This window comes from Salarias fasciatus, chromosome 13 (assembly GCF_902148845.1).
Source record: "Salarias fasciatus chromosome 13, fSalaFa1.1, whole genome shotgun sequence".
In the NCBI taxonomy this organism is placed as follows: domain Eukaryota; kingdom Metazoa; phylum Chordata; class Actinopteri; order Blenniiformes; family Blenniidae; genus Salarias; species Salarias fasciatus.
Window position 1 is genome coordinate 1,944,593 of NC_043757.1, and position 16,399 is coordinate 1,960,991.

Here is a 16,399-nt window from a genome sequence, read left to right on the forward strand (position 1 = left end):
GAAAGGTTTTGCATTTCTGTTTCCATGGAAAAGGCAGAAAATGACGTAGTTAGCATGTTGGGTGCTAGCGGGCTCCGAGACCGTTGTCATGGAAACGGACACCCAATCAGCTGTTTTCTGTTGTTGTCTGCTGTCTTACTATCAAATTATATCAATAATGTGGAAAAACAATTAAAAAGCAGAAAATATATTTACTTTGATTGGAAGAAAAAAAACTGTTCACTGATGAAACTCGCATTTCTTCCACTGTTTTGGTAAATTATTGACTCTGAAGCAGCATCAGACTGATCAGCACACGTCATCAGAAAAGACTTTGATTTTGACAGAACAAATTTTTCTTTTTTTTTTAACTAAAATACTGCAGAGACTCAGCAGTTCAGTCGGTTCGGTTGACGTAACTGAAGATCACTGGGCTGCGGTTTGTCCAAAGAAAGAGAAACGTCCTCCAGACAGCTCCGACATGCCCCCCCCCCCCCCTTCCCCAACCCCACCCCACCCCACCAACGTTTGTAAACATTGCAGTTTTAACAGTACGGCTTCTGGTGCCGTCATGAGGAACTGGGAAGGTGGGAAAGATTCTTCAAACGATCAACAGTGTTGTAAACAGGGTCGTTTTTGATGTAATGAAACCATTAAAACAATAAATCAGTTCTCATGATTATGAAAGAATCTTGTCCACTTTATTTCCTCAACAAGTGGACCGAAACTGAACTGGACGTAATTTGGATCCAAATTGCTTTAATTTGGACTCAGTCTGGACCTGAACCTGAAAACTGTGTGTGTTATATTAAAAAAACAACAAACAAAACTGCACAAACACTACAAAGTGATCTTGGATTTCCAGAAACTCTTTATCTTTGATTTACTGGTACATTTTTTATATCCCCGTCAGGATTTTAAATCCCACTCTAGTAACATAATCAAAATGGTATTCTGGTAATGATGGGCTCAAATATGTCATTACACTTTTTTTTTTTTTATTCTAGTACATTTAAAATGGGCCAAATTATTCCAGTGTAACTGGCAGCTACCGGCCCCAAATGAGAAATACAGTTTATGATCAAGTTTTCCCAAAATCCATGGAGGCAGCGTCAAACTGGACATTAAAAAAAAAAAAAAAGAAAAGAAACGATATATTTACATTTGATTTATTTACAGAAAGAAACGGCTTCTCTCTCTGGCGGCTTTGGGACTGTGGTGCAGTGGAGCGGTCGGTCCTCCACAGCTTGGACAGTTTGTGTTTTCCTCCCGTTTCCACACAGACCGAGCCGGAACGTTTTCAAAAAGTTGCGTTTTCAGTGACTCCAGAGTCCAAAATGCTACAAAGGTTTTCAGTCTCCACTTGAAAACGTCGTCGTCGTGCGAACGGAGCCTCAGACGATGGACGACTGGAAGCATCAGTGTGTTTGGTAAACGTCTGGCAGAGAAGAACCAAGAGGCGGAAACAGGAAGTGACGGAGCAGAGCCTGCACCGACACTCGTCACACTTCCTGGAGAAGAGTCAACCACCAAGGCCTCCTGTCTGGACCTCATGTTCGAGCCCCGTCTGAGTCCAGCGTGAGACCGGAGGGAGTCCTGTCCTGTCCGTCTCCGTCTCTCGTCCTCTCAAATGAAACACTCCCTCTGGTTCTCCGTGGTTCCGTTCCGCTCCGGTCCGTCTTCCGGTTTGGCCGTCTTCAGCTCCGGGCTCCGGCTCGTCCCTTTCCTCCGGTAGAGCAATCGAGCTGGGACGGCCAGCGCAGACACGGCGAGGAAGATCGCCACGGCGATCAGACCTACGGAGGAGGACGGAGGACAGAGTCACAGCGGCGAGAACCTCATGCAACCACACCTGACACCCGGAAGAAGAACCTGCGTTGGAGCGGATTACAGTCGGGTCTACACCAATCCAAGTCGGCCCTGGCCAACTCGGCACCGCCCCCGAGATACAGTCAAGTCGGCATCAAGCCAAGTCGGCCTCGCGGCGGGGGGGCTCTCAAGTGGCCGAGCTGGTCGGTGCCGACTTGACTGTAAGCTGCTTACCAGCTTGGCCTAAAGCCTTTTTTTTTTTTAATCACAATGCAGCTGTGGTGCGACGATTTGCACAGTTTTATAATTATAATGCAGGCGACTGGTTTGATCAAACGCCGCCTGGTCACATGATGTGGTCACATGACCAGACAGCCGCTCGCGCTGCGTGCTCGTAGCTAAGCTACTCGGTTCAAACAAGACGTCAAACATTAAGCTCCAGGTACATTATCCACCTCTAACCTGTCAGTCACCATCATCACAGTTTGTGCTCCAGTCTCCCGCCTGCTACATGAGGAGAAGTGGCGTAGCTGGCACGAAAAAAACTGTGCAAATCGTCGCGCTGCAGCCGGCATTGTAGCACTACGATTCCCAGAATGCCGTGGGGACCGGTCACATGACCAGACAGCCGCTAAGCGCTCGTAGCTAAGCTACTCGGTTCAAAGAGATCGTCAAAAAACTGTGCAAATCGTTGCGCCGCAGCCGCATCGTGATTGAAAAAAAAAAGAGGCTTTTGGCCGAGTTGGTAAGCAGCTTACAGTCAAGTCGGCACCGACCAACTCGGCCACTTGAGAGTGCCCCCCCCCAACGAGGCCGACTTGGCTTGATGCCGACTTGACTGTATCCCGGGGGCAGTGCCGAGTTGGCCAGGGCCGACTTGGATTGGTGCCGACCCGACTGTATCCCGTTGGAGCAGGTCGGGAGGGAACCGGCGCCAAGTCCACACTGAAAAACGTTTCCATGCTTTTTACTCAGGAATTGAACTGGAACATAGGATAACTGGGTCAAACCGTCAGGCTGAATTGAAACGCCGGTTCACTTCACACTGAGGGGGAAAACTCAGCAACGCTCAGGGAAAACATGCAAACTCAACCTTGAATTTTGCAGCTCATTGAGTCCTGCAGTACCAGCTTTCACCACTAGATGGTGTTTAGAGTCACTCAGAAGAAGGGCTGCAGCTGTAGCAAGTAGTTTTGAATCATTTACCCCCGGACCTAAATCTCAACCTAAATCTGGATCTCACCTGGATCTAATCTGGACCGAAATCTGGATTCATTTTGGACTCAATCTGGATCTAATGTGGACATAAATCTGGATCTAATCTGGATCTATACCTGGATCTAATTTGAACCTGAATCTGGCTCTAATCCAGATCTAATGTGGATCTCATATGGACTCAATCTGGATCCATCTAGACTCAATCTGGACCTAATTTGGCCCAAAAAGGACCTACACTGGAAAGACCCAGGATCTAATCTAGACTTTATATGGGACTAATCTCGACTGTCTGGAACCGGGCTTGGGTTTGACTAGTTTTCCAAACTAGCTAACCCAGCAGTGAGTCAGTGCCAGTTACCAAACTACCGAATATCTAAAACCGCCTCCTTCCCAAACATTAATCTGAGGTGATTTCACGCCAGTAGCTGCATTCAGGCTGTTAGCAGCTAAGCTAACGACCATGTGGAGCTCAGGTTCTCCTCTGAAGACTGAAAGGTAACAGCAACCGCAGAACACGTTGAAAAGGACAGATCCTACATCGTTTTAGTGGTAAAATGGGTCGGTCGAGTGCTTGTTGTTGTTGGGATTTTTTTTTTTTTTTTTTGCCTTTGTTAAAACTTGAATTTTAAATGTCGGTTTTCACATGAAGGTAGAAAATCACAGGGTTGGGGCTAATTAGGAGCGAAGAACCGAGCTGGAGATGGAAACTCGGCCGGTCAGGGGTCCGGCGGGCTCGGAGGAAACATCCGGCCGCTTCGGCTCCGTCATTAGCGCTGCGGAGCGCCGCTAATTCTCTCCAGGCTCCCGGGCAATTTCAGCTATTAGAAGGTCTCCACAGACACGTTAGCAATCTAAAAAAAAAAAACTGAAAACTGGCAGGTTCTGTGTTCGGAGCGAGAAGCCATTTGTTTTCTAATTAGCTGTGTGTTCTTGTGTGTGAAAAGACACACTGGAGCATTCATTAGCTGGAATTTAGCCTTCAGTTTTCTGAGTGGAGCTGCATTACAAGAGGAAAACATGAGAAACAAACAAAATGATTCATGTTAGTTCAGAGAACACATTAGATCTGAGAAGGACTGGACTGGTGAAAAGACGGGACGATAAATCCAGGAATTAAGAAAAATCAAACACTTTTCTTGAGTTTCAGCAACAGAGAAGAAATTCTCTATTGAAGCATTAGTAGAAGAAGACAGTAGATCAATAATCCGAACAGAGTGGACCATCTGCTGGTCTACAAACTGAATTAAAGTGAAAGTACTCCAAAAACTAAAAACATATTTAGATATGTCCAAACTGTCGCAACAACAATTCAAGAACACATCCTCAGTGTTTTTGTTTCGGATGTTTTTTGTTGGTTTCAGATCATCAAAATGTTTTGCGGCTGCAGATAAATCTCAGTTTGGTGGAAAACGGTGAAAAACGGAGGTGAAGAGGAGTTCGGTACCTCCGATGAGAGCCGAGTCCCGCCGCCCGGCGTTCGCCAGAGGCCGGCCGGTTTCCGCCGATCCGGACTGACCTGCAGGAACAGAGTCAGGTGAGGGTGGAGGGAAACGGGCGGAGGCGGAGTGGAGCGTGGCGCCGGCGGTGGAGGACCGACCTGACGGGTGGTGCCCGGTCTCCGGCGAGTCGGCGTTCGGAGCCGAGGAGCCGCAGGCGGACCGGAGCAGGGGTCCGGTCACGGTGACGGAGGGCGGGTTCGGGTGGAGCAGGGCGGCTTTCAGGGGGCTGACGGAGTTGAAGAGCACAGCCGAGAGGCAGCCGGAGAAACCCAGAGCGGCGACACGAGCCAGACCGGGGTCCAACTCGCCCCAATCTGCAGGGGAACAACACCAAGGCGATCAAACCCCCGGAGTCAGTCCGCAGACGGCTCTTTGAGAGTCTGATCTTTCTAAACTTTCGGTTTCTTCTTGGTGGTTCTGCAGGATCGGAGCCTCTAGTGTTTCGCTTTAGAACCACAGGCCTCATGATTAACACCTCAGATCTGACAGAAATGTGTCAAAGCCTCAGAAATCCGTCACATCCGCGCCAAAAAAAAACCATCTGTGAAGACAGTCTGAGAGCCGTGAAGGCTGAGAGCCCTCGTTTGTTCTGGTTTAGTTTTTTTTTTTAATATATATCTGGATGTTGGGCTGACTCACGCTGCAGCCGGCCGAGGACCAGAGACTTCACACCACTGAAGTCCAGAAAGTCCAGATCACACGTCAGGTTCAGGCCCTCTCTGGGGTTCTGGTCGATCTGGAAGACAATGATGAAACAGAATCAGCAAACACATCATGGAGATGACAGGCAGGTGTGTGTGTGTGTGTGTGTGTGTGTGTGTGTGTGTGTGTGTGTGTGTGTGTGTTACCTGCACAGACACAGCGTCTGCCAGTCTGCTGACAGTAACAGCGTGCAGCTGCTGGTCGGAGAGGTTCTTCACTTCACTCTTCAGTATTTCTGCTTCTTTGTTAACGTCCAGTCTGTATCTGACCTCCAGCTCCTCTGCACACAAAGAAAAGACAGGAAAAACAAAGAAAACACCAAGAAAATAAAGAAAACACCAAGAGAAGACAAGAAAAACAAAGACAATTAAGAAAAGCTGTAATCCAAGGCATTTTCTCTCTCATACTCTTGTCTCGATGGATGGGTGGATGAATGGATGGATGGGTGGATGAATGGATGGATGGACAGGAGGATGGAGGGGTGATGATGGATGGCTGCTGTGTAAATGCAACACTGTTCTGAAATGGAAACTCAAAAACGATGTGTTTCACTTGAAATGTCATTGTGTCAATGAGTCTCCAACCAGCTGTTTGGTTTCACGCTGGGAGAACATGCAAACTCCACATGGAAGAAGCCTGGACTCTCCGTGAGGTGAGGGAACCAACCACTACACCCCCAGGATGAAGGAGTGTTCCGGTCAGAGGATCCAGAGAAGAAGCTTCTTCTCCCCATATGGTGGTTTAATGTTCTTCAGTTCAGATATTTGTGACAGATTTAGCCTGATCTGATGGATCTACTGAAATCTACTTGAATCTACTGGAATCTGCTGGAATCTACTGAAACAAAGAGCCGAGTGACGTCTGTCTTTCAGGTTATGAGGAAGGAAGGAAGGAAAAACGCTCCTGATAAATCTTGGAGCGAGTGACCCCGATGGAGGTGTGAGGGAGCGAGTGACCCCGGTGGAGGTGTGAGGGAGCGAGTGACCCCGGGTGGAGGTGTGATGGAACGAGTGACCCCGGTGGAGGTGTAGTGGAACGAGTGACCCCGGTGGAGGTGTGATGGAGCGAGTGACCCCGGTGGAGGTGTGACGGAGCGAGTGACCCCGGTGGAGGTGTGATGGAGCGAGTGACCCCGGTGCAGGTGTGACGGAGCGAGTGACCCCGGTGGAGGTGTGACGGAGCGAGTGACCCCGGTGGAGGTGTGATGGAACGAGTGACCCCGGTGGATTTGTGATGGAGCGAGTGACCCCGGGTGGAGGTGTGACGGAGTGAGTGACCCGGGTGGAGGTGTGATGGGGCGAGTGACCCCGGTGGAGGTGTGACGGAGCGAGTGACCCCGGGTGGAGGTGTGATGGGGCGAGTGACCCCGGGTGGAGGTGTGACGGAGCGAGTGACCCCGGTGGAGGTGTGATGGAACGAGTGACCCCGGTGGATTTGTGATGGAGCGAGTGACCCCGGGTGGAGGTGTGACGGAGTGAGTGACCCGGGTGGAGGTGTGATGGGGCGAGTGACCCCGGGTGGAGGTGTGATGGGGCGAGTGACCCCGGTGGAGGTGTGACGGAGCAAGTGACCCCGGGTGGAGGTGTGACGGAGCGAGTGACCCCGGTGGAGGTGTGACGGAGCGAGTGACCCCGGTGGAGGTGTGACGGAGCGAGTGACCCCGGTGGAGGTGTGACGGAGCTCACCTCGCTTGTTGAGCAGCAGAGCCAGGTACTGTCCTCGGTGGGAGCTGATGAAGACGAGCAGAGCCGGACTCTGTCCGGTGCTGAAGCTCAGGGAGACGTTTTCCGCTCTGAGGGTGGAGGAGGAGGAGGAGGAGGTGGTGCTGTGGTTCATCTCATCCACCTGCTGCTCCTCCAGGGTGTAGCTGATCGATGACCCCGACTTCAGGCTGACTGAAACCTCTGCAGAGTCACAGGGTTTAGTCTCAGGTTACAGCAGGACTCGGTTCTTCAGGTCAACACTTTGCTTTAACTTCAGGAGCTTCCAGATTCCAGAGAAGTTTCGTGAAAAGACTTTATATTTACACTTATACAACAAAGTAGAATCAAATGTAGAGAAAATAACAGAGGACCCAGAAGAGAACCCTGGGGAACACCGGATACAACCAAAAACAAAGTGCTGTGAAAACAACTGAACCAGGTGAAGATCTGAGTTAGACTGGTTTTCTGGGCTGGTTTTACAGCTGAACTGAGCAGTGATCCACAAATCCTCTGGAACGTGAAGGCTCCTCTTAACACGGCGTTAAATAAACTCATCGGTTTGGCGTTCTGGTTCCTGAAATGTTTCACGTTTATACGCCGTCGTCTGAACTCAGACGGGTGAAGAAACTTGATTTCCGTTTCCCACATTCCAGTTGTTTTTCGTTTGTATCTGTATTTTAATGAGTCCTGGAGCTTTTGCTGGAGTCCAGGCTCTCACTGGGGGGGGTCTAGTTTCACTGGGGGGGGGGTTCTCAATGAGTCACACACTCGTATGTGCTTCTCTGACAACGGTTAATTAGTGAGCTCGTCGACAAAAAACAACAAAACTGGCTGACAGGTGAGGGAACACAACAGGAATCTGAATGTCTCGTTACTGGAGCAGCAAACGAAGCCGCGGAGCGTCGCCGACTCTCAGCCGGGGTCGGTAATTACTGAAGACATGCAAGGCGTGCTTCCGAGCCGAGGAAACACTCCTGCGATAACGACAACAAGTCTCCGAGCGGAGCCACAAAATGTCTCTCAGAGCAAACACACTCACCATCCCTCCCTTTAACACACTCTGCCTGTAAGTCTCATTCAGGATCAGCAGTTTGAGGATTGAATATCGGTTTGAGCAAAAAGACAGAGAAGCTGTCAAGAAGAAACATGGAGCAAAAACTCCTGCCAGGAAATGACGGAGATTACAAACTGGAACCTGGGAACGCATGAAAATCCACCATCGAAAACCCAGATTATAGAGCATCTTCCACCTAACACCCAGATTATAGAGCATCTTCCACCTAACACCCAGATTATAGAGCATCTTCCTCCTAACGTGCTTTGAAAGGTGCTGAACTTAGAGCCCTGCGTTATTCCATCTTCTGGACAGTGGAGCTACTAACTAGTCACCATGGACATTTAATGGGTAGTTAGTTAGCTGGAAAACCGTTTGGACGAGGATCTTTAAAACTGCACTGTCCTCAGAGACCCGGAGGGTTTCACTGCTCAGGTTCTGTGTGGATTCTCTTTCTGAAGGCACCCAGAGGAACGTGTGTTTCGGGGAAGTCAGCCCGTCAGTTTTTCCATCTTTCTTTTCGTCGACGTCAGCGAGAAAACACCATTAACATGAGAAGATCTGAGAATGCAACGGCTCCGTCCAGAGGGACAGTCGGCAGCTTTCCTCCGACACGCGGTGTGTGTGGTCGGAGTGTGAGGTGTACCTCGCTCGCAGAAGGCGCCGGTGAAGGCGGACGGGCCGCAGTCGCAGGAGAAGCCGCCGGCCGCCTCCACGCAGCGGCCCCGGTTCCGGCACAGCGAGCCGTAGCTGCTGCAGTGGCCCGGACACCCGGCCTCCACGCCCGGGGTGACCCGGGCCCGCTCCTCCAGGTCGAGGGTCACGCCGTTCAGCTGCAGGGAGCGCAGGCAGCCCCGGAAGCCCCGCTGCCGCGACGCCGTGCCTCCTGCAGTCAGACGGAGGCTTTTATTAAAATCCTGTCTCTGCATGAAATACTCCAGATGACAGAAAAACCAGGAATATGTTAAAGCTATCGTTCAAAAGTCCCACATTGCGACTTCTGACAGCGATCTGCCAGAAACCAATTAATAAGATTAATAATGAAATTATTAGATTATATACATTATAGAGCATCTTCCTCCTCCGACATCCAGATTATAGAGAATCTTGTTTGCTGGACGGAGTGATCAGATGGAGGAATGAGCCTCAACAAACTGACGATCCAGAGGAATTTCCGGTTCACAGGATGAAAGGTGTTGACCGCATCAGTATTTCTGAGGCTGGTGTTTTTGTGGCGTCCTTCATGAACTCACCGACGCCTCCGACTCTGGACTGACTGACCTCTGGTTTCATTACTAATGCCGGACATGCTCCGCACCGCCGGAAACAAAGAAGTTGTCACCGGCTGAATTTCTGAAACGACGCGGTGATGAAAGGTGACGCAACGCAGGCTGGCAGGTGGAGAAGCGTCGCTGGCGTCGACGTCTGACTGACTGGCTGTCTGGCTGTCTGCCGCGCCGCGCCGTCAGTCGGACGGCTGTCAGTCCCTCTGACAGCCGGCTCGTCCCGTCCGGTGACGGGGAAACGTTTCCTCTGAAGGACACCGGTTTAACTCCAAAAGTTATTGTTTTCTAACTTCCTGCAGTCTCACCGCCTGCCTGCCTGTCCTCGGAGCTCAGTCTCTGAAACATTATAATTGTCTGCGGCTGCCAGTTTGGCTGCAGCCCGGAGCCTCTGATGAGCAGATAAACAGCTTTCCAGCCCTGCAGAGTGGATGATGCTCATATCGGGGTGCAGAGAGCCATGAGGAACTGTCAGGGAAGCCACTTCCTGAACATCCCGAACGCTGCCAAGGTGACTGAAGGTGACTGGAAGCAGCAGCTTTCCCACTGAAGCTTCATTAAATTAAGGCGACTTTCTGCTCGCAGCATCACAAACACTTACACACACACACACACACACACACACACACACACACACACTAAAAACTGGATTATTACAGGTTCAGCAGGGTCAGATTAGTCAACTAATCATGTAAACCAGGACATAAGGAGCGTGGGCCAAATCTGACCCGCTGGAGGCTCTGATCCAGTCTCCATCCTGTCAGAAGGTTTTTGTTCTCAATATTTCACCGTTCTGTTTCGTACTGTTTCGAGTTATTTGAGTTTGTGAAAATATGGACATTTTCATCACCAACACTCCGCACCACAACAGAGGAAACCTTTAAAGATTAAAGTGAAACCTTATCACGGCACTGTTTAACCGATTCTGCCCAGTCAAGACAAAAAGACTGAATTAAAATTATTTTGAAAATTGAAATAGAAAATTATTTGATTCAGCGAAAATGAGTTTTTGAGTATTGTCAATTGTTTCAGTTTAAATAATTTGTATGTAAAGGGGCAGATATAATAAGATTGCTCTTCTTTCTGCTCCTTTTCTTTCGTTTGTTTTGTGTCCAAACTGATGACATTGATTTATTTTCATCATTTTTTGTTTTTGTTTTGTTGCTTTAAATGAAAGAAACAAACTAAACTAAACTAAACTAAACTAAACTAAATTAAACTAAACTAAACTAAAATGTGTCTGATAATTCTGACTGAATCTGATCAGACAATCACAGAAACGTGCTTTGATTCCTCCTCAGCACACATTTTTCAGCTGTATTCTTTCATATCTATACATGTATGAAACAAGGAGAGCGGTGAGTCGTCAACATAAACAGAGATGCAGGTTTTCAAGTGAAAACTGAAAATCTTTATGTTTTGGGTTTCTGTTTCCATGACAACAGAGCAAAAACATCCAGCAATGTCCACCAGCGGGCGGGCCAGCATGCCGACTACCACCGTTTACAGCATTTCTGTCGTTTCCATGGAAACAGATCGGTTCTAAAACCTCGCTATGTAAAACTTAACCGAAACGAAAACCCAAGAACGACTCATGGAAACGGGGCCTTTGATTTGAATCCGGTGCAGTTTGCATGTTCTTCCTGAGCCTGCATGGTTTTAATCTTCGGCTCACAAGGTTAAATGGTGACTTTAAAGCGCCTGTAGGCGTCGGTGTGTGTGAGGACGGCGTCTGCCTCCACCCTGTTTAAAGCTGTGACAGATCAGATTATCTATGAACTTATTGTTCTGATGGTGTGTAAAGCTCAAGGTGTGCAGTGCGCGCGCACACAGACACACACACACACACACACACACAGACCGATGAAGAGCTGGCTGTTGAGCTGCAGGTGGATGTGTCCCTCGGCCGGAGCCTCCAGCGAGGCGGAGTGCAGCCCGTCCAGGCGGAGCGAGGCCTCCTTCACGTTGCGCTCCGCCCGGACCCGGTGCCAGCGCTCGTCGTTCAGCGGCAGGTCGGCCTTGACCCGGACCTCCAGCGGACCGTTGCCCACGTCGAAGGAGAAGACCACCTCGGTGGGAGCTGTGGAAGGCAGAGGAGAAAGTCAGGACTGGGTGGAACAACTCCTCCATGTTTTCACTCCTGTAAAAGCAGACAGATAACGAAGTGTGGACCAGTGAAAGGTGACGGATGTCAAACATGTCGTCACAGATGTATTTCCAGTTTAACTTTAAAAGAAAGATTCAGCGTTGTGGTTGGATCACCGCGTGATCGCACCGGCTTCACGTACAGCTGAGCTCGATCCGGATGAAGTCCCTGACGCCCAGGTTCTCCAGGAAGACGCCGGACGACGAGCCGGTCTTGAAGAGGAAGGAGATGTCGGCGCTCAGCTCCGCCTGGAAGGTGGGGAAGTGCAGGTACGACGTCTCCTTGTGGAAGAAGGCCGAGTTCCAGATGTTTCCTGCGTGATGCGGAGGAGCTCCGCCATCAGGACACACACACATACATACACACAGACACACAGACACACACACACCCCCGACAGGCCGGGACTCACTGTCTCCGTGGCAGAGCAGAGGCCCCACCCTGTAGGCGCTCTCCGAGCCGGGCCGCTGGGCGTCGCCCAGAACCAGAGACCGGACGGGAAGCGTCTCCTTATGGGTCAGCAGGCCTGAGTCCGTCAGCCTGGACGGATCAGATCACAGAGCAGAGAGAAGAGGAGGAGAAGGAGCTGATCAAAGTGAGACAGGACTGATTTCCACTGTTAAAAACGAACAGAAGATCCGACATGAAGAGCGGTTCCTGCTGCTCGCCCCTCTCTCACCACTCGGGCCGGTCGGCGTCACAGTTGCAGTGGTGTCGCTGATCCACGCAGTTCCCCTCGACGCTGCAGCCACACCGCTGACTTCCTGGATCGGCCCCACCCCAGAAAGTCTGGATCTGGCCCGAACCCGGACCTCCGACCCACCAGCTGAGCAGGGAGCCGTCTGGAACACACACATCAGCCCACCGTGATCCCAACACCCAGTCCGGCTCCCGGATCGCGGCGCGTCCGTCCGGCCTCACCCGCCGCGCTGAGGAGGCGGGACTTCCGGCAGTGGTACGCCACTTCCTGTTGGCAGTGCTCCGACTGGCCGATGATTGCGGCCAGCTGCTCCTCGTCAGACGCGTACTGGAAGTGAGCCTGGTGCCGGAAGCTTCCGGGAGACGACGGGACTCTGGTCAGCTCCGGGCCGCTGTGCCGGATCACCGTCCAGGTCCCGCCTTCTGTTGGAGGAGGGACGAGACCCGGGTCCTGCCCAGTGAGGATCCATTCACACCACAACGGTTCAAGTGCGTTTTCATTTCAGAAAAGTTTTTATGTTTACACGGCGATGATTAGAAGACGAAGTTCTACGACACCGAAATAACAAACACTGAAAACCATGTAGTTTTCAGTACATTTTTGGGCCACTAGGTGGTGCTGCAATGGGAGAACAGGACATTCAGGTGGACAGAACACCAGTTAGGACTGTTGTTGTGGACCAGGAAAATCTGGATCAGAACCACGAGGATCTGGACTGGAACCAGGGGGATCTGGACTGGGAGTCATGATTCTCTGGAGGAAAGCTTTGTTCTTATTGTCCCTTTACTGAGCATGTGCAGAACTACTGCATATTACAGCTGTGGAGTGCAGGTCCAGGTCCAGGACCAGGACCAGGTCCAGGTCCAGGTCCAGGTCCCGGAGCAGAGTCTCAGGAAAGTTCTCTTTCCCACATTTCCATTGGCCATTGGCTCTGAGCCATTGGCTCTGGGCATCATCGTCGTGTAAACAGACACAAAACGCAGTGAAAGTTTTGAGTTGACGAGTAACGAAGCGTCAGTCCCAGTGAGAGAGGTGGTGTGTGTGTGTGTGTGTGTGTGTGTGTGTGTGTGTGTGTGTGTGTGTGTGTTACCTGTCATGTTGCAGTACACCAGCAGTGGTCTGATGGCGCCGCTCCCGTCTACGTCAACGTGGTAGAAGCCCGACGTGTTGCCTTTGTGTTTGTACGCTTCACAGGACTGCTCATATATCGCTGAGAGAAAACACCGCCATCATCATCATCATCATCATCATCATCATCATCATTATCATCACTGCACTCGCTCCTCAAGCCGTTCTCGCCGCCTCCGGCTGCAGCGGCTCCTCCTCATTTAGCTTCAGTCTCCTTCACTTCCTGCAGGTTAACCTTGATGGCTAATTGATGGCGCTGGTTAAAAATGGAAGTTTCTTTATTGATCCCCGTGGGGAGACGGTTCCTCTGCATTTGACCCAACCTACTTAACCTTCATTACAGATGCAGGGCAGCCGTGCAGGTGAGCACTGGGGGGGTGGGGGGGGGCAGTTCTTCTTCTTCAGTGGTCCTGAAGGACCGAAGCCACCGAACAGCAAGACCAGCAGCACTTCAGAATAAAGGACTGATCAAATCAAATTTGGTTACTTTTCTGACGTTTTGGTTTAACTAAACTAATCATTAATGTCTTATCATTAACGAGTAGCCTGATCTATACTCCATACAGAAAGGTTATGCAGTGCAGAGAATCCCCTCCAACAGCCTGACAGTCTTCAGTCCAAACATCGCACTGACTTCCTAGTTTTGAATTAGTTTTTTTCTTTCTTCAAAGGCCCACGTTCCTCTCTGACTCCCTCTAAACGGCGTGGCGTGGAGTGGTGTGGTGTGGCACGGGCATGAGTGCAGCGTGGAGTGAGTGTGGGCGTGGCTGTAGCGTGGGCGTGGCGTGTTGTGCTTACGGCTGTGGCAGGTGGCGCCGCTGTAGCCGGTGTGGGAGCAGTTGCAGTGGAAGCTGCTCCAGGACTGAGCGCAGCGGCCGCCGTGCTCACAGTGACTCGGAGAACACCTGAGAGGAGGACGAGAACGGAGAGAACGTGAATTCTTCACAATACCATCCCTGCTCCGTCAAACAAGCCCCGCCCTCTTCTGTCCGCTGAGAGAAGCTCCCACACCACTTCATGCTCGATGAACGGCTCGTCTCCTGAAAGGAACCTGCGGCCATCTTTTCCAGGAGCGCAGCGGTAAACGTGATGGACGGAGCGCCGGAGAGGAAGGGTCGGACGGATGGGAGTCAGTTCTCCACGGCGACATTTCACTGAAACCAAACCCTGGGGGCGGAGAACGGGTGTGGTGTTTACCGGCGGCCTCTAATGATTGGGCGAAAGGTCTGAAGTCGTGTTCTGGATCGATGCGTTGCTGCTCAGACTCAACGCTGCCTGAAAGCCGCTGAGCAGAGCTGACCTGACATTTCGCTGCCAGATGGAAAAAGAAAGGAGGCGACCGGCTCTCTGATCAGGAGATATTGATCCGGTCTGATGGCAATAATGGATATTTCAGAGTAAAATATCCTGCATTAGGAGAGTGAGTGAAGCTTTTTTATATGTTACAACAACAGAAAGTAATGAGTTACTGAGGAAATGTGATTTACGGCTAATCCTAACCCTGACCCCTGACCCTAACCTTAACCCTGACCCCAGGGTTAAACCAAACCCTGTTCCATCAGTCACATTTTCCACATCACTGTTCAGTGTCGCTCCTTGACAGGGATCGGTATCGGTCAGAGTTTATCGGCGCTACTATTTCTTTCAACACTGTTTATTGATCCGTCACTCTAACGGTGTTCTCATCACGACTTCCTTTTTGGTTTTTCATGATAACATGCTTCGAAAATATAAAAAATGATCAATCTTTTGTGGAAATCCCTTTAATTAATAATGTGGCGGCGATCACACTGAACAGCCGCTGCCTGTGAGAGTAAACAGGGTCGGAAGGACAGAAGAAAAAGTTTTAATTTGGAGGCGCACATTTAACGAGGCAGTGCGACCGTCGCTCAACAATCGTGTCAAAAAACAAACATTTCTAAGAAAAGATGATTCTGATTGAGTCAAACTCAGGTTCACGGCTCCAAGCGCTCGACCTCGCTGCAGATCTAAAACACGGCGGCGGTGCAACGCGTCCTCGGGTCTGACCTGTCAATGATGCCACACATGTCGATCTGCAGGTGACTGTAGTTTCCCAGAATCCTCTGCTGCACCGCGATGAGGTCCACGGTCCGGTCGGCCACGGCCAGCAGACGCATGCAGCCCCGGAAGGCCGGGAAAGGGTTGAGGCAGTCCTGACGGTTCTGCTCCGGAGGACAACCTGCACACCAGGAAGCAGCCGGTCGGACTTCCTGGGCAAGTCACACGGTGGGTCAACACGAGGTCAAAGACCGGACGAGTCCCTGGAAGTTCCTGCTTTTTCATTGCTTCTTCTTGATATTTTCTAACCTAACACACATTCTCATAGACAAAATGTCCTCTGGTGTTCCACACGGCTTGGATCGTGGACCACAGCTTTTCATTGTATTGCGTCGCTTCTATCCGACAGAATATTACCTTCTGCCAAAAACAGAAGCGTAAACTTAAACCGGCTTAAAGCTTCATTGGATCACTGTCTTACCACCGAAGAAGAGTTGGCCTCCTGCGGTGATCGGAAACGAGGGACTGGCGTGAGCGCTGCCTCCGTCTTCTCCGTCCACAGCGATGGACAGACGTCCCCGTGCTGAGATCAGGTCCACAGAGTGCCACTGGCCGTCATTCACAGCCAAACCTGGGGGGAGAATCTGCTTTACCACGGTGACCTACATCCATAACCTTTATGTATAATCAGATATTCATATGAATGGTGGTATGCAATAAAAATCTTAATCTAATTAATAATAGGCTTTGTAATTAATCATAATGAACTCATTCCACCCCTAGTTTACATGGCATTGACAGCTCACTGACAGCCTTCCCTCTGATTGTAGAAGCTGTTGGTTGTGTTTCTTTTATCTTGTCTCGATTCTTGTTACCGTTTCATCTAAAGTTCAACAATCAACAAGAGACGAGACCCGGCAGTGGCAGGAAAAAACATTCTTCTTTTGGCTCCCGTCTGTTCTTGGTCTATGAGGTCTAGATCTGAGAGAGGGAAACTGTTTCCATGGTAACCGAGTGTTTTTAATAAGTTGCGTTTTTAGTGGCTCCAACCGATGTGGTGGTGGAAAAACACCCAGAACTCTACAGAAGTTTTCCATTTTCACTTCAAAATGTGTAACCGAGGTACTTTCTAACTCTTCGGTCTGAAACTCATGATTCACGG

General features: G+C 50.4%; 1 pseudogene; it reads right to left on the reverse strand.

Annotated features, from left to right (window-relative positions):
* Positions 1-1,604: 1,604 nt before the first annotated feature.
* Positions 1,605-16,399, reverse strand: part of LOC115399088 (contactin-associated protein-like 4) — a 45,692-nt pseudogene continuing 30,897 nt past the window's right edge.